Raw genomic sequence first — 21,431 nt, forward strand, 5'->3', positions numbered from 1 at the left:
TCCCTCCGTCAGAGCAACGGCAGACAATCATTCCGCGCCTTTTTTCTGTGCGGACGCCATACCAAGGCAAGCATGGAGTCCGCTCAGCTCACTTTGGCAATTAGGAGCACATTAAACACCACGCGCATTATCCAGCAGTATATGCAGCACCAGAACCTGGCAAAGCGCTACCGGGCGAGGAGGCGACGTCAGCGCGGTCACGTGAGTGATCAGGACATGGACACAGATTTCTCTGAAAGCATGGGCCCTGCCAATGCATGCATAATGGTGCTAATGGGGCAGGTTCATGCTGTGGAACGCCGATTCTGGGCTCGGGAAACAAGCACAGACTGGTGGGACGGCATAGTGTTGCAGGTCTGGGACGATTCCCAGTGGCTGCGAAACTTTCGCATGCGTAAGGGCACTTTCATGGAACTTTGTGACTTGCTTTCCCCTGCCCTGAAGCGCATGAATACCAAGATGAGAGCAGCCCTCACAGTTGAGAAACGAGTGGCGATAGCCCTGTGGAAGCTTGCAACGCCAGACAGCTACCGGTCAGTTGGGAATCAATTTGGAGTGGGCAAATCTACTGTGGGGGCTGCTGTGATGCAAGTAGCCCACGCAATCAAAGATCTGCTGATATCAAGGGTAGTGACCTTGGGAAATGTGCAGGTCATAGTGGATGGCTTTGCTGCAATGGGATTCCCTAACTGTGGTGGGGCCATAGACGGAACCCATATCCCTATCTTGGCACCGGAGCACCAAGCCGGCGAGTACATAAACCGCAAGGGGTACTTTTCAATAGTGCTGCAAGCTCTGGTGGATCACAAGGGACGTTTCACCAACATCAACGTGGGATGGCCGGGAAAGGTACATGACGCTCGCATCTTCAGGAACTCTGGTCTGTTTCAAAAGCTTCAAGAAGGGACTTTATTCCCAGACCAGAAAATAACTGTTGGTGATGTTGAAATGCCTATATGTATCCTTGGGGACCCAGCCTACCCCTTAATGCCATGGCTCATGAAGCCGTACACAGGCAGCCTGGACAGCAGTCAGGAGCTGTTCAACTACAGGCTGAGCAAGTGCAGAATGGTGGTAGAATGTGCATTTGGACGTTTAAAGGCGCGCTGGCGCAGTTTACTGACTCAGTTAGACCTCAGCGAAACCAATATTCCCACTGTTATTACTGCTTGATGTGTGCTCCACAATATCTGTGAGAGTAAGGGGGAGACGTTTATGGCGGGGTGGGAGGTTGAGGCAAATCGCCTGGCTGCTGGTTACGCGCAGCCAGACACCAGGGCGGTTAGAAGAGCACAGGAGGGTGCGGTACGCATCAGAGAGGCTTTGAAAACCAGTTTCATGACTGGCCAGGCTACGGTGTGAAAGTTCTATTTGTTTCTCCTTGATGAAACCCCCCGCCCCTTGGTTCACTCTACTTCCTTGTAAGCTAACCACCCTCCCCTCCTCCCTTTGATCACCTCTTGCAGAGGCAATAAAGTCATTGTTGCTTCACATTCATGCATTCTTTATTCATTCATCACACAAATAGGGGGATGACTACCAAGGTAGCCCAGGAGGGGTGGTGGAGGAGGGAAGGAAAATGCCACACAGCACTTTAAAAGTTTACAACTTTAAAATTTATTGAATGACAGCCTTCTTTTTTTGGGGCAATCCTCTGTGGTGGAGTGGCTGGTTGGCCGGTGGCCCCCCCACCGCGTTCTTGGGCGTCTGGGTGTGGAGGCTATGGAACTTGGGGAGGAGGGCGGTTGGTTACACAGGGGCTGTAGTGGCAGTCTGTGCTCCAGCTGCCTTTGCTGCAGCTCAACCATACACTGGAGCATACTGGTTTGGTCCTCCAGCAGCCTCAGCATTGAATCCTGCCTCCTCTCATCACGCTGTCGCCACATTCGAGCTTCAGCCCTCTCTTCAGCCCGCCACTTACTCTCTTCAGCCTGCCACCTCTCCTCCTGGTCATTTTGTGCTTTCCTGCAGTCTGACATTATTTGCCTCCACGCATTCGTCTGTGCTCTGTCAGTGTGGGAGGACAGCATGAGCTCGGAGAACATTTCATCTTGAGTGCGTTTTTTTTTCTTTCTAATCTTCACTAGCCTCTGGGAAGGAGAAGATCCTGTGATCATTGAAACACATGCAGCTGGTGGAGAAAAGAAAAGGGACAGCGGTATTTAAAAAGACACATTTTATAAAACACTGGCTACACTCTTTCAGGGTAAACCTTGCTGTTAACATTACATACATAGCACATGTGCTTTCGTTACAAGGTCGCATTTTGCCTCCCCCCACCGCGTGGCTACCCCCTCAACGCTCCCCCCTCCCTGTGGCTAACAGCGGGGAACATTTCTGTTCAGCCGCAGGCAAACAGCCCAGCAGGAATGGGCTCCTCTGAGTGTCCCCTGAAGAAAAGCACCCTATTTCAACCAGGTGACCATGGATTATATCTCACTCTCCTGAGGATAACACATGAACGGATGTTGCTTGAACGCCAGCAAACATACACTGCAATGCTTTGTTGTACAATGATTCCCGAGTACGTGTTACTGGCCTGGAGTGGTAAAGTGTCCTACCATGAAGGACACAATAAGTCTGCCCTCCCCAGAAACCTTTTGCAAAGGCTTTGGGAGTATATCCAGGAGAGCCGCGAATGCCAGGGCAGAGTAATCCTTTCACATGCTTGCTTTTTAACCATGTATAGTATTTTAAAAGGTACACTCACCGGAGGTCCCTTCTCCGCCTGCTGGGTCCAGGAGGCAGCCTTGGGTGGGTTCAGGGGGTACTGGCTCCAGGTCCAGGGTGAGAAACAGTTCCTGGCTGTTGGGAAAACCGGTTTCTCCGCTTGCTTGCTGTGAGCTATCTACAACCTCCTCCTCATCATCATCTTCTTCGTCCCCAAAACCTGCTTCCGTATTGCCTCCATCTCCATTGAAGGAGTCAAACAACACGGCTGGGGTAGTGGTGGCTGAACCCCCTAAAATGGCATGCAGCTCATCATAGAAGCGGCATGTTTGGGGCTCTGACCCGGAGCGGCCGTTCGCCTCTCTGGTTTTCTGGTAGGCTTGCCTCAGCTCCTTCAGTTTCACGCGGCACTGCTTCGGGTCCCTGTTATGGCCTCTGTCCTTCATGCCCTGGGAGATCTTGACAAAGGTTTTGGCATTTCGAAAACTGGAACGGAGTTCTGATAGCACGGATTCCTCTCCCCATACAGCGATCAGATCCCGTACCTCCCGTTCGGTCCATGCTGGAGCTCTTTTGCGATTCTGAGACTCCATCATGGTCACCTCTGCTGATGAGCTCTGCATGGTCACCTGCAGCTTGCCACGCTGGCCAAACAGGAAATGAGATTCAAAAGTTCGCGGTTCTTTTCCTGTCTACCTGGCCAGTGCATCTGAGTTGAGAGTGCTGTCCAGAGCGGTCAAAATGGAGCACTCTGGGATAGCTCCCGGAGGCCAATACCGTCGAATTGTGTCCACAGTACCCCAAATTCGACCCGGCAAGGCCGATTTAAGCGCTAATCCGCTTGTCAGGGGTGGAGTAAGGAAATCGATTTTAAGAGCCATTTAAGTCGAAATAAAGGGCTTCATTGTGTGGACGGGTGCAGGTTTACATCGATTTAATGCTGCTAAATTCGACCTAAAGTCCTAGTGTAGACCAGGGCTATGACAGGAAAGGCAGATAAGGTTGGCACCAGAGCCCTCCCTGAGAGTTTTCCCATGAGAGAACATGAGAGTTTTCCCATGAAAGGGTAGCTTTAAATTGTAGTTGTGTCTCCATAGGTGCCTTGCTACTGGAGGCTATGTGGGGCAATGCTGAATTAGTGCATCTCTCAGGTGCCCTAGCCACACCCTTTCTCTGGCCAGCTCCCAAAGGAACTAATCCTGGCTTTGCCACTGATACACCATCTGGCCTTGCACAAGTCACTTAATCTCTCTGTCTCCATTCCTGTCCTCGTATGTAAAACAGGAATTGATGCTTCCTTACATACGTGGCAGGGGGATTGGGAGGTTTAATTAAGGTGGCACTCTGATAATTTTAAATAGCTATTTAAGGGCTCAGCTACTATTGATGTCAATGAAATGCCTACTTGTATCAGAATAAAAACCACTGGATGGACCACAGTATTAACAGCATGAGGCTGCTGACTTCAGAGGCTTTAAAAGCCCAGTCAGCGTGTCCGACATATGTGGAAATTAGATCTGGGAATGGTGAGATCACATATTTTGCTGAGGACCAGTTGTTGACAAAAACGACGATGGAAGATGATAATAACAAAGAGCATCCAGCATAGAGGAGCATAGCAAAAGTCTTGTGGCACTCATTTGGGTATCTGATACCCACATCTATCACTCGTATGTCAACACTCTTGTGTCTTCTCTGAATATCTGATTCTGAACTCTTTGCATCAGATGACAAGCAAGCAGAAATTGAAGGATCAGGAGATGGAGGAGGCATGCTGCGGTCCATTCGGAGGTGGAATCTTGATTACGCTCCATGGGAAGGAATCTAATCAAATATAGCTTTTACCCTGGTCAGATGAACTCTGCAAAGATTAGAATACAGTATGTATATTTATCATAGTAGTAATTCTCTGTACTTCTAAAACTCCTCCGTCTGAGGAATTTTAAAAGCATTTCACCTTAATGCATTGTGCCTCACAGCACTCTTGTGAGGCCCAGCCAATAATTATCTCAATTTTACAAATAGGGTACCTGAAGCACAGAGAGGCTGGGCAACTTACCAGAGGTCATGCAGCAAATCAGCAGCAGGGACAGGAATACTTCCCGGATCTCCTGACTTTTGGTCCTGAGCTTTCCCGACTGGAATGGTGATGAATCAGAGTAGGGCAATGGAACGACTCCTTTGGATGTGTGACTCAAATGCATATCACTCTTCATCCTTGAAGTGCCTCCTTATTACACAGATCTGCTGGTATGGGGAAAGGGACAAGGTATTTGGTTCAGGTGCCTCTTAGAATATATTAGAGAACTTTAGCACAAACGGCCAGATCCTCAGCTGGTATAAATCAACATAGCTCTGTTGGAGTCCATGCAGCTAGACCAGTTCACTCCAGCTGAGGATCTGTCCCATAATCTTTTATGGACTAGTTTGTTCTTGTAATATGCTTTATGGTAAATGCATTATGCATTTTATTTCCTGGTCATAATGAGGGAAACTCACCTCTCCAGAGAGAGCCAACACCACTTAAGTGCCACCTAAGCCTCAGCACAGGGGTAAATATCACCTCATTCCCTGTTTCCAGAAGTGTGATACAGATTTTGTCAATTGGGTATCAGTTGGGGGTGTGAGAGAAGAAAGCTTGGGGTGGTGTGACATTTTTACAACCTTCGGAAGGAGTCCTAAGTTTTCAAAACACTTACATCCCCCTCTCCCCTCTGGGGTTTCTCTTTTGTGAAATTATTTAATAAAAGCTGTTTTCAGGTGTTTTAGTGAAGCTGTAGATTGTGGCCATACTTTCTCAAAGTTTGCCATAAAAGGGACTGGGAATTGTGTATTGCTTAGGTCATTGGACAGACTGGGAAAAGTTGATTGGGAGGTGCAAGTAATTCAGGGTCAGCCCTTAAACCAGCAAGTGTTCTCATTTCTACATTTTAAATGAGCAGCCTCGGGCCTCTGAATCACAAGGAGTTTTGGCTACACAAGTACCACAGAGTCAGGCTCCTTAACACCACTTTATATGCAGAAAAAGGTCCATTAATGGCTTTTGGCTATTCCCCAGCCTGGAATTCATGGGGAATTTGCTCCTTTTCCTGGAGTCATGGTGGGGACAAAGCGGTCAGAGATTTACACAAAAAGAATGAGTGGCAAAAAAATTCAATAAAATGAAACAACTAGATCCTCAGCAGATGCAAATTGGTGTAGCTCAATAGGCCTATACTGATTTACACCAGCTGACGATCTGGCTCAAAGAGAGTAATTAAATTTACTGAAAAAATAAGGCATATGGTAGATTTTACAAACTGAAAATGGGCTCAGCCAGTGAGTTTTCCTCCCACCACCTCGTTAGAGTGTCACCACTACAGCTGAACACGTTAAAATGGATTGCTCCCTTCAAAAGTTAGTTTAAATCTACAGAAGCTGAAGCAAGAGTGGGAGGATGATATAGGTCAAGTGCTTCAGGAAGACGCCAAGCAGAATGTTTAAACAACCACAAAATGTGTTTCTGTTAACGTAAGAAATAACTTACTGCTTTTTAACTATTGTCATGGAATTTATTTGATACCCATCAGAGGAATCCTTAAAATAAACTTCTCTCCGGTGCTACACGTGTGCCACAGGAAGAACCCTTATAAAATGCTGATGGTGAATATTAACCTGTCTGCCCACAAAGCCTGAAATATTGCAATAATGTTACTAACGCTTACTGTAGTGTAATTTCTCCAAAGAAAGGGATGGTTTGCATACTGTGGATCACATACAATCTACGAACCATGGAGAAACTTCTATTGACATGTGTATCACCTTACACAGGCCACCACTGAGCTCAATATAATGGGAAAATATTGAAGATAGGCAGTGTTTTTGCAAAACCGATGTGACTCATAGAATTAACTGTGTTGTTAGACTCAGTGTTTGTTGCAATTTTTTTCTCTCCTTCCAGGACATTGTCTTTCTTTCTCACCACTTTCAGGGGGCACTGGTCAATGGTATGACTTCCCAGTGCTCCAAAGCTGTTTCGGTGGCCTGTTTTTTCCTGGTTTCAGAGTAGCAGCCGTGTTAGTCTGTATCCGCAAAAAGAACAGGAGTACTTGTGGCACCTTAGAGACTAACCAATTTATTAGAGGATAAGCTTTTGTGGGCTACAGCTCACTTCATCGGATGCATAGAATGGAACATATAGTAAGATAGATATATATACATACAGATAAGTTGGAAGTTACCATACAAACTGTAAAAAGAAAAGGAGTACTTGTGGCACCTTAGAGACTAACCAATTTATTTGAGCATAAGCTTTCGTGAGCTACAGCTCACTTCATCGGATGCATACTGTGGAAAGTGTAGAAGATCTTATTATATACATACAAAGCATGAAAAAATACTTCCTCCCACCCCACTCTCCTGCTGGTAATAGCTTATCTAAAGTGACCACTCTCCTTACAATGTGTATGATAATCAAGTTGGGCCATTTCCAACACAAATCCAGGTTTTCTCACCCCCCACCCCCACAAACTCACTCTCCTGCTGGTAATAGCTTATCCAAAGTGACCACTCTCCTTACATTGTGTATGATATGATAAACTGTGAGAGGCTAATTAGTTAAGATGAGCTATTATCAGCAGGAGAAAAAAACTTTTGTAGTGATAATCAAGATGGCCCATTTAGACAGTTGACAAGAAGGTGTGAGGATACTTAACTTAAGGAAATAGATTCAATATGTGTAATGACCCACCCACTCCCAGTCTCTATTCAAACTCAAGTTAATGGTATCTAGTCTGCATATTAATTCAAGCTCAGCAGTTTCTCACTGGAGTCTGTTTTTGAAGCTTTTCTGTTGCAAAATTGCCACCCTTAAATCTTTTACTGAGTGGCCAGAGAGGCTGAAGTGTTCTCCTACCGGTTTTTGAATGTTATGATTCCTGATGTCAGATTTGTGTCCATTTATTCTGTTGCGTAGAGACTGTCCGGTTTGGCCAATGTACATGGCAGAGGGGCATTGCTGGCACATGTCACTTCACTGTTTGTTCAGCACAGCACAGTCTAATTAGCTGACTGAGAAAGATAAGAGGAAGGAGCAGGGTGGCCTTAGGCATAGCCTGAGTAGGTAGATGTCTGGTAGACCATAGCTAAGGGGACCAGAAATTGTCCTAAAAGATATGGGCTTGGTCTTTCACAGTTCCAGTCAATGGGCGTTTTCCTGAATGGGAGCAGGATCAAGCCCATACTCTAGTTCAATCACAAGTTATTGGGCTCAATGCAACAATCACTAGGTCAAATTCTATAGCCTGCGTTATGCAAGAAGTCAGACTGGATGAACTTAATGGTTCCCTCTGGCCTTAAAACCAAATTGTTGGAGATCATGTCTTACGAATCTATTAGAGTTTTTTGAAGGGGTCAACAAACATGTGGACCAGGGGGATCCAATGAACATAGTGTATTTAGATTTCCAGAAAGCCTTTGACAAGGTCCCTCACCAAAGGCTCTTACATAAATTAAGTTGTCATGGGATAAGAGGAAAGATCCTTTGATGGATTGAGAACTGGTTAAAAGACAGGGAACAAAGGGTAGGAATAAATGGTAAATTTTCAGAATGGAGAGGGGTAACTAGTGGTGTTCCCCAAGGGAAAGTCCTAGGTCCAATCCTATTCAATTTATTCATAAATGATCTGGAGAAAGGGGTAAACAGTGAGGTGGCAAAGTTTGTAGATGATACTAAACTGCTCAGGATAGTTAAGACCAAAACAGACTGTGAAGAACTTCAAAAAGATCTCACAAAACTAAGTGATTGGGCAACAAAATGGCAAATGAAATTTAATGTGGATAAATATAAAGTAATGCACATTGGAAAAAATAACCCCAACTATACATATAATATGATGGGGGCTAATTTAGTTACAACAAATCAGGAAAGAGATCTTAGAGTCATTGTGGATAGTTCTCTGAAGATGTCCATGCAGTGTGCAGCAGCAGTCAAAAAAGCGAACAGGATGTTAAGAATCATTAAAAAAGGGATAGAGAATAAGATGGAGAATATTTTATTGCCTTTATATAAATCCATCGTACGCCCACATCTTGAATACTGCGTACAGATGTGGTCCCCTCATCTCAAAAAGGATATACTGGCATTAGAAAAGGTTCAGAGAAGGGCAACTAAAATGATTAGGGGTTTGGAATGGATCCCATATGAGGAGAGATTAAAGAGACTAGGACTTTTCATCCTGGAAAAGAGGAGACTAAGGGGGGATATGATAGAGGTATATAAAATCATGAGTGGTGTGGAGAAAGTGAATAAGGAAAAGTTATTTACTTGTTCCCATAATATAAGAACTAGGGGCCACCAAATGAAATTAATGAGCAGCAGGTTTAATACAAATAAAAGGAAGTTCTTCTTCACACAGCACACAGTCAACCTGTGGAACTCCTTGCCTGAGGAGGTTGCGAAGGCTAGGACTATAACAGGGTTTAAAAGAGAACTGGATAAATTCATGGAGGTTAAGTCCATTAATGGCTATTAGCCAGGATGGGTAAGGAATGGTGTCCCTAGCCTCTGTTTGTCAGAGGGTGGAGCTGGATGCCAGGAGAGAGATCACTAGATCATTACCTGTTAGGTTCACTCCCTCTGGGGCACCTGGCATTAGCCACTGTCGGTAGACAGGATAGCGGGCTGGATGGACCTTTGGTCTGACGCAGTATGGCCATTCTTATGAGTACTGGGACCACCCACTGTAGTCACTCAGCAGTAAGGCAGTTTTTGGCAGGGAAATCTGACTGTCATGGCTTTTCAAATATTTTGTTTTAGCCCATGCCTGTGTTTGTAATTTTAACTGCACATAACACATAACAACCATCATACAGTACCTCACCATTGCCTAGCTGTCCTTCTAAAAGGCTGGAACATCTGTTTTCAGATACCATGGCAACTAATCCAAAAAAGTAAGATTATCTCTGTACTCCAAAAAGCAAGAGAAGAACCAACATAAATAACTGCTGGGTGAAATTCTGGCTCCAAAGAGGTTGATAGGAGTTTTTCTATTGACTTCAATGGAGCCAAGATTTCATCTATCATAATTTAACTGAGATAATCCATATGTTTATTATTACACACACAGGGCTGAATTCTGAAGGCATAGAGTTGTGCAAATGTAAAGTCAGTATAGCATTTATCCCTCACTGCTGCATGCTAGCTGGTCTCTCTCTATAGGTGTCCCTAAAGGAGGCTATGGTGTCCTATAGTGTGACCTGTAGATGCCCTCTGTAGGTCTAGACAAAGCTTCCCTACTAGAGGTTTTTAATGGGTGGTAAATTAAAACAAGTGATTTCTGTTAATCTGTCCAGTAGAAATGGACCTACACCAAGAGCCTGGATGCAAACAGCATTTCATCATCTCAGACTCCAATGCTCCAAAGACTTACAGACATACTTAACACTAAGCAGCTGAGTATTATTATTATTTGCATTACAGAGACCCTGATTACAATTATGGGCTTCTTTTGCTAGACACAGTATATACAGCTGATAAGAAGCAGTCCCTGCTTCAAAGAGTTTACAATCTCAATAGATGAGGCAGACCAAGGGTGGGAGAAAGCAAGTTCTTTCTCTTGTTAATACGTCAAAGGAGCAACATTTTAATGCTAGCCCCACTGATCTCAATGGTGTAAAGTTAAATGTATGTGTAAGTCTTCGCAAGACTATGGCCTAACTTTGCAGAAGTTTGGATTGGTAGCTAAAGTTTGCAGCTGAGCCATTTCTCTCTTCAATAGGCTGAACGCATGAGCCATGATCCTGCAATCAGATTCACATGGATGAGTTCCACCAACATCAGTGTGGGTCTGTATGGGCACAAAGGCCTGCCCACCTGGACCTGAATTCTGGATTCAGTCAGCTGAAAATCTCACAAACTCAATGTAGCTTAAAAGTCATAAATTATACAACAGTTATGGGCTGAAATAAGGTTGGCTTTCTAGTCAATTATTTTCCATAGTTTCTGGAACTACCTGTTATTTACAATGAAACTATCATGAGACATTTCCATAATTTTGTTATTTAACATTTTTTTGATGACAAGCTTTGTTGAGCAACTGTCTTGTAAAGTGACCTATTTTTCATTTTGTTTGAATTTTTTAAGCACCTTGCTGCAAAACTAGTAGCATTTGGCCTTTTTAATCTTATGACCATGCTCTTCTCTACCTTGGTAGTAAATCATCCATGTTGTTTGACATGAAAATTCCAGAGTAGCATGCTTGTCACATGACTCCTGTAACTGCTAATTAACTGTGTGTGTCTTCCCCACATAAAAAGCACTTTTTTCCTAATGGGTGGGGGAAGACACTGTGTTCTCTTTCTTGTGACCTACTTGAGCTTTAAAGGCTTCATTTAACAGCAATGTTCTGCATATTTCCTCAGAAGTTACAGAAGTGATGTGATCTGTAAAGCGTCGGGGCATTTCTGGTGCCTTAAGCGAGGCTGTCAGCCAGTAAGTCTGAAAGTTCTGAGCCTGGGATGCACTGATTACATGGTGATTTTGGCAAGTCATCCAGATAGGTCAGAGAGCAACAGCAATGAGAAGAAGAAGGGGAATCTTGGGGAACAGCTAATGCTTAGCATATGCTTCTGCAGGCCAGGTGCTAGAGCTGTGTGCTAGGTGGGCTCGGCGATGAGGGGCAAAGAGTCATATGGGAGCCTGGGTAGAGACGTTAGCTGGGGAGAGGAGCTTCAGAACGAGACAAGGGGAGATGGCTTTGTGAAAGGAAATGACTGCAGCAGGGGAGAACACTGCGATCTTTTGATCTCTGAGCTGTTCCAAAGGTGCCACTTTAGCATTGGGACTAAAGGGGTGGGAGGAGCACAGGACAGGAAGACCTAAATTGGTTGGCTCTGTTCCTGCAAAGAAGGCTAATGCTCATGCTCCGTCTGGGGTCAGTGAGGGGAAAGTTTGCCCCTCTCTTCCTCGTAGGTGCTCACACAGTCACCTGGTTATAGAACATGCACCTGGCGGAGTTATTCAGCTGCTGTTTCAGATGAGTTGTGAGAGCATGCTGGATCAGTTCAGCAGGATGCCTTCCAGGAAGGGCGTCACAGGTTGGGGGATTGGAAACTTGAGGTTGATGCCCGCCAAAATCTAACTCAGAAGGGGAAACAGGTGCTTTTGTGCTTTGCAGTAACCTTAAAAAAAGAGGGGATTTAGTTCTACGCTGGGTTAACCACTCCTTTCTCCACCATTCCTACACAGATGCTGCAGATTGAAGCCATCAGGAGCCTATACCTAACTTGGAAATGACATACTCAATAACCTCATTGAGTTTTTAAAATGGTGTATGTGAGCTTTAGTGATTTGGAAAATTGTTGGCTTGATTCTCCTAAAGCCTGAAGCCCTCTCTTTAGATATAAAGTAGATACAGTGTGGGAACTGGCAGTCAAATCTCAACCATGACCTAGAAGGGCTACTGTGGAAACTGGCCTATCCTGTCACCCCAGGGGCCCATCCAGAGTTTATTGCAGGATCAGGGCCTTGTTTAATTAACTGGACACAGAAGCTAAATTTAACATTACAAACTTACAAGGCAGTTGAAATTCAGGAATGTCGAAGCACAAACTGTGCGCTGTATCCAGTGGCTAACTCCTTAGCATGCCAGCTGACACTAGTATAAAGGGGCTTCTGACAGGCACAGTGAGTCAGTGGAATTCTGATATTATGCAAGTGACATCACAATGCTAGTGCAATAAAACAAATTTCCAGAAAACAGAGGAGAGCCAAAAGACTTCAAATACATGTAGAGATGACAGATGACAGAAGAAGAAACATGCATAAACGAGAAATATGGGTCAAGTATTGTTATCTGTAATGGATCACGAGATTCCAACATTTGTTTTAAGTCCTTGAACTATCATTAGAGTCAAAATTCCAAATTCCTCCTTTATGGGTTTTTAAAAGAAAAGAAAGTCCTAAGGGACTGATCCAAACCCTACTGAAGTCAAGGCTCCCATGGACTTTGGGTTAGGCCCTAAATGATGCTATCCAGTGCACGTACTGTAGTGGAAGGGGGAATGGAGCATCTCTCAGAGTACTCCCTTACAGAAATCATAGAAATGTAGGGCTGGAAGAGACCTCAAGAGGTCATATAGTCCATCCCCTGTGCTAAGGTGGAAATAAGTTTAGCTAGCCCATCCCTGATAGATGTTTATCTATCTAACCTGTTCTTAAAAATCACCTGTGACAGGGATTTCACAACCTTCCTAGGTAATCAGTTTTGGTGCTTCAGTATCCTTATAGTTAGAAAGTTTTTCTTAATATCTAACGTATTTCTCCCTTCCTGCAAACTAAACTGACTGTTTCTTATCCTACCCTTGGTGGACATGGAGAAAAACTGATCACTGTCCTCTTCATAACAACCTTTTCCATATTTGAAGACTTCCCATGTTTCCCCTCCGCCTTCTCTTCTCCAGCCTAAACATGACCAATTATTTTAACCTTTTCTCATGTCAGGTTTCCTAAACCTCTACTCGTTGTTGCTCTCCTCTGAACTCCGTCCAATTTGACAATATCTTTCTTAAAGTTTGGTGCCCAAAACTGGACACAGCACTACAGCTGAGGCCTCACCAGTGCCAAGAAGAGTGGAACAATTACCTCCTTATCTTACATATGACACTACTGTTAATACATCTCCAGAATGACATTTGTCTTTTTCACAAGAGTATCACACTGTTGACTCATGTTCATTTGTGATCCACTGTAATTCCCAGATCCTTTTCTGGAATACCGTTGCCTACCCAGTTATTCCCCATTTTATGCTTGTGCACTTGATCTTTCCTTCCTAAGTACAGTACTTTGCACTTGTCTTTATTGAATTTCTTCTTATTGATTTCAGACAAATTCTTGAATTTATCAAGATCATTTTGAATTCTAATCCAGTCCTCCAAAGTGCTTGCCCTCCCGACCCCACTCCCAGCTTGGTGTCATCTGCAAATTTCATAAGTGTACTCTCTACTCCACATCCAAGTCATTAACGAAAATATTGAATAGTACCAGACCCAGAGCAGACTTCTGTGGGTCTTGCATTCTCCAAGCTTGACAGCAAACCATTTATAAATACTCTTTGAGTATGTTTTTTCAACCAATTGTGCACCCACTTTATAGGGATTTCTTCTAGACCGGGGTCGGCAACCTATGGCACGCGTGCCAAAGACAGCACATGAGCCAATTTTTAATGGCACGCTGCTGTCTGCCGGGGACAGCAGCGTGCCATTAAAAATCCTGCCCGGCCCGGCCCAATCTTCTCCGCCCACCATTCTCTCCTTGCAGGGCAGGCAAGCTTCCCCCTCCCCCTGCCTCTTTCCCCAGCCTGCAGGGTTCCTGCCCCTCCTTCTCTCCCTCCGATCAGCTGATGGCCCTTGCTACGGAGGGAGAGAGGGAAAAGCGGAGCCGCAGCAGGCTCTCTGCTCCGGGGACCTTGGGGAAGGGGGTGAAATCGGCATATCCCCTCCAGCCCCCTGCCGTGAGCCGCTCAGGGCAGGGGGCTGGGAGCACCCCCACAACCCCAGCCCACACCCCCAGCCCTCTGCCCTCTACCCTGACCCCTGAACCCTCCTCACATGCACCGAGCCCTCTGCCCTCACCCCGGAACCCCACACACACCCCAGCCCTCTGCCCTGATCCCTGACCCCTCCTCACACACACCCAGCCCTCTGCCCTCATCCCTGCACCCCCTCCCCCAGCCCTGTGCCCTGACCCCTGCATCCCCCCACAACCCCAGCCCTGACTCTGGCATGCCCTACACATACCCAGCCCCCTGCCCTGACTCCTGCACCCCCCCCACATACCCAGGCCCCCCACACCGCATGCCCTGACTCTTGCACCCCCCACATCCACATTCCCACCTGGACCCCTCGCACCAAATGGGAGCTGCCCAGGTAAGCGCTCCACACCCAAACCTCCTGCCCCAACCCTGAGCCCCCTCCCTCATTCTAGCTCCTGGCCAGACTCTGCACCCCAACCCCCAGCCCTGTTCTCAGTGCACTCCCACCCTTAGCTTAGTGCAGAGAATGGGCCAGAACCAGAGGGGAGGGATAGCTCAGTGGTTTGAGCATTGGCCTGCTAAACCCAGGGTTGTGAGTTCAATCCTTGAGGGGGCCATTTAGAGATCTGGGGCAAAAATTGGGGATTGGTCCTGCTTTGAGCAGGAGGTTGGACTAGATGACCTCCTGAGGTCCCTTCCAACCCTGATATTCTATTCTATGATTCTATGTGGACAGGGCCGGGACCCGAGACCAGCGGCCGGGACCCTGGCTGGCAGGAGCCGGTGGTCAGAACCCCTTGCCAGCTGGGGTCCCGGCCACCAGCCCCGCTCAGCCCGCTGCTGGTCTGGGGTTCTGGCTGCCGGCCCCTTGACAGCTGGGTTCCCGGCCACCAGCCCCGCTCAGCCCGCTGCCGGTCTGGGGTTCTGGCTGCCAGCCCCTTGCCAGCCAGGGTCCCGGCTGCTGGCCCCGCTCAGCCCACTGCTGGCCTAGGTAAATGGAACCCCAGGCCGGCAGCGGGCTGAGTGGGCCAGTGGTGTAAGATCAACATTTTAATTTAATTTTAAATGAAGCTTCTTAAACATTTTGAAAACCTTGTTTACATATGACAATAGTTTAGTTATATAATATATAGACTTATGGAGAGAGACGTTCTAAAAAACGTTAAAATGTATTACTGGTGTGCGAAACCTTAAATTAAAGTGAATAAATGAAGACTTGGCACACCACTTCTAAAAGGTTGCCGACTCCTGTTCTAGACCATAGTTTCCTAGTTTGCTTATGAAAATGTCACGCGAGACGGCATCAAAAGCCTTACTAAAGACCTGGTATACCATGTCTACTGCTTCCCCCCATCCATTAGGCTGGTTACCCTGTCAAAGAAAGAAATTAAGTTGGTTTGGCATGATTTGTCCTTGACTTACTTACTTATCTCCCTCTTATCCTCTAGATGTTTACAAATTGACTGTTTAATAATTATGTCAGCTGGAAAGGGGAGCGCTCTTGTACTTGGAGCCAGAAGCCTCTGAGTGTGGGACGGTCTGAATGCAGTAAGAAATAACAGCACAAGGAGAAAACTATGGCAGGCAGAACAAGATTTTGGGGACCTAAATACGAATTAAGACATGCAGGATCCTACCTATTTCTATCCCACCTATGACCAGGTTTGCCCTACCACCGTGTACTCAGAACCTCAACTTGCGGCTGTGTCCTGCTCTCTTTGTGACCGTCCATGGTCTCTGATGTCTGTCATGCCTCTCAATATGGACATCTGACTGAGGAAGAAGGCAGCAGCAGAAAAGTAACTTCATGGGCATGAACCAAGAGATGAGTTGGGTGTGTTTATGCGGCGCTCCAAAGTATGAAAGGATTTATGATACTGTATAGGTAACATAGAACTAAGGCCACAAGAATGATGATGCCTTGACAATCAGGGAATTGGGGCAAAGGTCCACCCAGCAAGCCATAGTGACCTGGTGAGTTTGTGCTGAGGCATGTGGAAGAACAAATGCTGTAGGCTTTGGTTCATGAAACATCAACATTGCATCTTTATCCCACAGTCATCCCATGAGTCATTCTCTTTGTGGATGGGTTGCTCTCAAAATCCTCCCGGTGCTCAGGACTGCTTCTCACTGCCCACAGATATGTCTAATTAAGCTTCCTGGAGCTTCAGTACATCCTGGGGTCCTTTCTTTTCATCCTGTCCCATGATATGAGAACAAGGCATTCAGTGGAATGTATGTGAACTGAGAGAATAAAGAGAAGGCTTCTTCCCAGGATGTACAAAGTCATTAATCTGTGGGATTTACGGCCACAGGAGAACACAGAGAAAAATACAGTGGCTGTAGTTTTAAAAGGCTTGGATAATTTTATGGCCAAATTTATGATGTATTTTCAGTTTTACAATGTAAGAAACAAATTCTCCACCACTGAAATCAAATGGAGTTTTGACATTGACTCTTAGTTGTAGGGATCTGGCAGGAATTCTCACCTCACCACAGTGTACGCAAGTGCATTATGAGATTTTTGTTTCGCCTCCTCTGAACCATCAGCTGTTGCTGACAAATAAAGAGCAGCTACTCTGATCTCTGGTATGACAAATCTGATATCCCTACAGTATGTTTGGGCCTTCGACTAGCGTGTGCATTTACTACATAGTCTCCCATTTGTAACAGGGAAATGGTCCTTTCTCTTACTTGCATTAAAGAAAATCTGTGTCAGTAGCAAATATTTAACCAAACTCTTTGGTCTGAGCTGACTTAACGAGGAATTATTATTTGATCAGCACATTTTCACATTCAATGCAGTTGAAGAGTCTGTGTGTGTTTTGATGGGGTAAATTTCCTTCCAAGAATGAAGGAATTCAGTGCCTTCTGTATCCAGAGTCTCTGGAAGTTTATTCTGAATTGTAAATGGTGACCCATTCTTTTTCACTTGCCATGTGCTTTTTAATAAACAATTCATGATATAATAGGCCGACAGCCTCATGCACAAAAATATCTATTTTAATCTCAGTCAATTATAATTGCTGTATAGAATGATTAATAGCTGAGGCTGAAAGTATCCTGCAGTAAGGAAAGGGTAAATTGAAGGATGAAACAGAATAATTATGGATATGTAAACTTGCCTGGCCAGAAGGCTGACTCTGTAAACACTTACAGAGATTGTGTCTCTTAGCTTTAAAAATTATTAAAGTTTAAAGGAGCATTTCATTAGGGTCTAGTCTCAATCACTTCAGCGTAATTAGCTTTCTTTGAAGATGACCTGCATAGATAGCTCACAGTTTCACCACTTATGAGTAATGCAATGCAGCCACCCCAAATGTATTGGTATCTGATTAGATATGGACCTCAGACACTATCAGTTCTGATTCTGAATTTCCCCAGCATTTGATGGTGATTTAATTCACTGCACAGGTTTTCTCCCCTCGCTCATCTATCCGTCTCTGAGCCTGTCCTTTCCCCATTGCAGTCTATGGCAAAACTCCCATTGACTTTACTGGGGCAGGATCAGTCCCCCTCTGTTCTCTCTGATCATGTGTTCTGTTTGTTTTTAAACTTGTTGGGCTGGAACATGCCACTAACCCCATTTATTTTTTAATAAGTTCATGTGGAAGCATCACTTTGCCAATGCCTAGCAACAGGTGCGTTGCTTCTCCTCCCCACACCACTGCAGCTTAAGACAGCAACAATTGTCTTGAGAACTGCAGTAGGAAATCGCAAAGACTCCAAATAATCTCTGTGTCAGAGTCTCTCTGCTTAATAGAACTCACCCCACTGCATCGCCCAGATGGGAACTTCCACATGTCTGGTTATGCATACCAATTGCAAACACTATACTAATAACGTTGGCACATCCATTTCCATTTTCCATGAATGACTCTTAATACATCCTCCTTCAAACCATGTTCAGGGATTGCCTTTAGTCCGCGCCCTCAGACGCAACTTCTAGTCATTAAAATGGTAATTGGAATGACTGCCATTAGTTTTCATTCTTTCTAGTGCTGTAACTTCACCGTTCTGAGTCCTGTATAACCTCAAGCCTTTGATCTGTGTTCATGCTCAGCCCCTGGATAATGGCCCCAGAATAAAATTGATTCACTTATTTTTAAAATGTTCATTCTTGCAATTTTAAGAAGTTGTGTCATCCATACTTTGTTTTCTGGCATTAGGGACAAGTCTGACTGGGATTTTTTTTGAGGTATATCCCCACCCCACCTTCTCCATCCCATACATGTGTACACACACACACACACACACACACACACACACACACACACAAAATACCTAGAACCCACAGGTCCTAGAGAACACTTTATTCTATTAATTTAGTCTTCTATTCTATTTAAAGTAGATTCCTAAGGAGACTGTGATTTCACTGAATAAATTTGTTGTCTGATATTTTTTGACAAGTATCTTTTTTCCCCTCTACAGAATGGTCACATCAGTTCTAAATTCAAACTGTGTGGCTTGGTGGGTCAGATAAATCATGTTGTGCCTGTCAGATGGTGCTGGTTCTTTAAGGGAAGCTCCATGCCTGGCATGGCCCAGTCTTGGTTAAGTGCAGCTCAAGGGTATTCTAGGCATTCAACAGATGTAGTTGGGTTCGGGGGGCAGGTGATGGGAGTTGTAGTCTTGGGAGCAGTGCATGCTGGGAGAAGGGATATAAAAGAGCTGTCTTTTTGGCTATACTACAAGGGGTCAGGCTGACAGTAATGGGTTTTTAACTGAGAGGCCTTGAAGTGTGAGGCTGGAATGGAATCCTTGGGAGGAAGGATCAAAGAGAAAGAAGCTTGGGGAGGGCCAATGGTTCTGAATAGTAAAAGGCTCCTTGTGAGCTCTGCATTGAGCAATGACAATTTAGACCGGTGCTAAAACCAGGAAAGGAAATGGTGTGGGATTATTGCTGTGTGAATAAGAGGCACCTTGTTTTGGTTTTGGTTTTGGTTTGCTAGCAATTCTGAAAAATGGGGAAAAAAAAGTCTGGGGGTTGAACTGAAAATGAATATTTGTTATATCTTTGGTGTATTGAAAAGTCCAAAAATTGTTTTGCTTAGATGAAATGTTTTGACTTTGACCATATGTAATGTTTTGGGTTGTTTTTTTAAAAAATAAAATTAAAAGAAACTTTCAAATAAAACATTGTTTTGACAATGTCAAAATTAAATGTTTTGAGGGTGGGTTTTTTTGTGTGTGTGTGGTTTGTTTGGGTTTTTTTACTGAAACAATTTGATAAATGGACATGAATTTATGCATCTGGTTTTTGCAGAAAATGTTGGCCAAAAAATTTCTCCCAGCTCTATTTGGGATAAGAAGAGCGGTGTAGCCTTGAAGCTTGGTGCCTGCATCTGTTTCTGTTGAGGAATCCTAGGCTGATGCTCCCATAGAAGGAAGGAAGAAATCTCTTCTTTTTCCCTGCATTGAGTGGGGAAGACAAGGCCGGAGGACCCTGGGCAAGAGACTGTTCAGCTTAGGAGGATGAAGAACAACTGACATCTGCACTGACACATGAAACCCTGCAGGTGAAGAATGGTGGTAGGATTTATTTATTTCTTTTTGACAGGTTTCAGAGTAGCAGCCGTGTTAGTCTGTATTCGCAAAAAGAAAAGGAGTACTTGTGGCACCTTAGAGACTAACCAATTTATTTGAGCATAAGCTTTTGTGGGCTACAGTTCACTTCATTGGATGCATCTTATTTCTTTTTGTTTGTTTAGGATTGTTTTGCACTCTTTGTTCCATTGGGAGAGATGGGCTCTTATGTTTGCCTGGGGGGCTAAATTAAGGGACTCTACCGGGAGAGTGCGGAACTGCATTGTCTACCTGCTAAGAGGAGACAGTCATCAGGAGGGAAACTGAGGCCCAGAAGAAGGTAACCAAGGCGTGGCTGTGATTGGGAGAGGTAAGCTGACCCTGTTACAGTGTCCTAATTGGATGAGCTTGAAAGTACTTTCCTTCTGGAGTGAATACTGACGTCCACTTCAAAACTTGTTTTTGTGTGAACATTTTTGTTAGTAAACTGGGTGGCTGAAGAGAATTCATTAAAAATTCAAATATTATGGAACACTTAAAATTTCACCCGCTTCTAAAAACAACCTGTTTCACAAGTTGAAAATCATCTGCTTTCCCATTTGCAATTTCACAGACCACCTCCCTTCCAATTCCCAGTCATTTAATGTCCCAGTGGCACCTACAGCAAGAGTTTGCCTGGAAAATTAATATTGGGGGGAGTGGGAACACTTTACACATTTAATTGCTTTTAATGTGATCTAGCAGCTATAGGTGAGTTGGAGACACACCCTGTGGTCCACAGACAGCTGTGTGATCACCAGCATGTCACCACTGGTCTACAGATCAGTTTGGGAATCTCTGTCCTGCAACTGCTGAGAGCAAAGACTGATTAAGCATTTAGGATGTAGAGTGCAGGATGGAGCAACTGGATTCCCTGTTCTACAACATTTCAAAATCTTTTTTGAAAACAAGTGCAGCTCATTCATTTACAGACAGGAACAATTACTCCAGCAGAAGCTTGCCCACTACAATATGAGAAATTTTTAATTTCCCTTTTGAACAATAACAATACTTAAGTTGGTAAAAAATGAGACAAAAGATGAGGGAGAGGGAAGGGAACTGCCGAAAAGAAAATATGTTGAGGAGAGGGGAAATTGATGAACTAGATTCTCTTAAGCAAGCATCCTAAATTACTTAGTTGTGAGCAATGGTACTTTGAACAGACAGGATAACACAAGAAGAAAATTTGGGGTAGAGTGGATGTAGAAAAAGGAGAAAAGAAAGTTTTCTCTTCTAAGAAGGTAGGTTTAGTGGATAAGCCACAGGAACTGTGGAGAAAGCCATAATAATAATGCTTTGCCTTATCTAGGATTTCAAACAAATGATGTAGGCAGAATGGGTATGTGGGTAAGGCACAGAAGTGGAGCTCTGTAGAGCTGGGATCTGTTCCTTGCTCTGTCACAGTTTTCCTGTGTGACTGTGGGCAAGTCACCTAAGCTTTTTGTGCTTCAGTTCTCCATCTGTAGAAGGGGACAACAATATTTTGCTGTATCAAAGGGGATTATGAGCATACATTAGCTAATGTATGCAAGGTGCCCAGATACTAAATTGATGGGAGCTAGAGGAAAAAGTCTAAATTCACAACTCTGATGTCGGTGAGTTATCATAAGTGCTTTACACATAGGTTCACTGACTTACCAGAGGCCTCCTGGTGTTGTAGCCTGGTTGCTGCTAAGCACTTCCAAC

The sequence above is a fragment of the Natator depressus genome, chromosome 8, assembly GCF_965152275.1.
Source record: "Natator depressus isolate rNatDep1 chromosome 8, rNatDep2.hap1, whole genome shotgun sequence".
NCBI classification, from domain to species: domain Eukaryota; kingdom Metazoa; phylum Chordata; order Testudines; family Cheloniidae; genus Natator; species Natator depressus.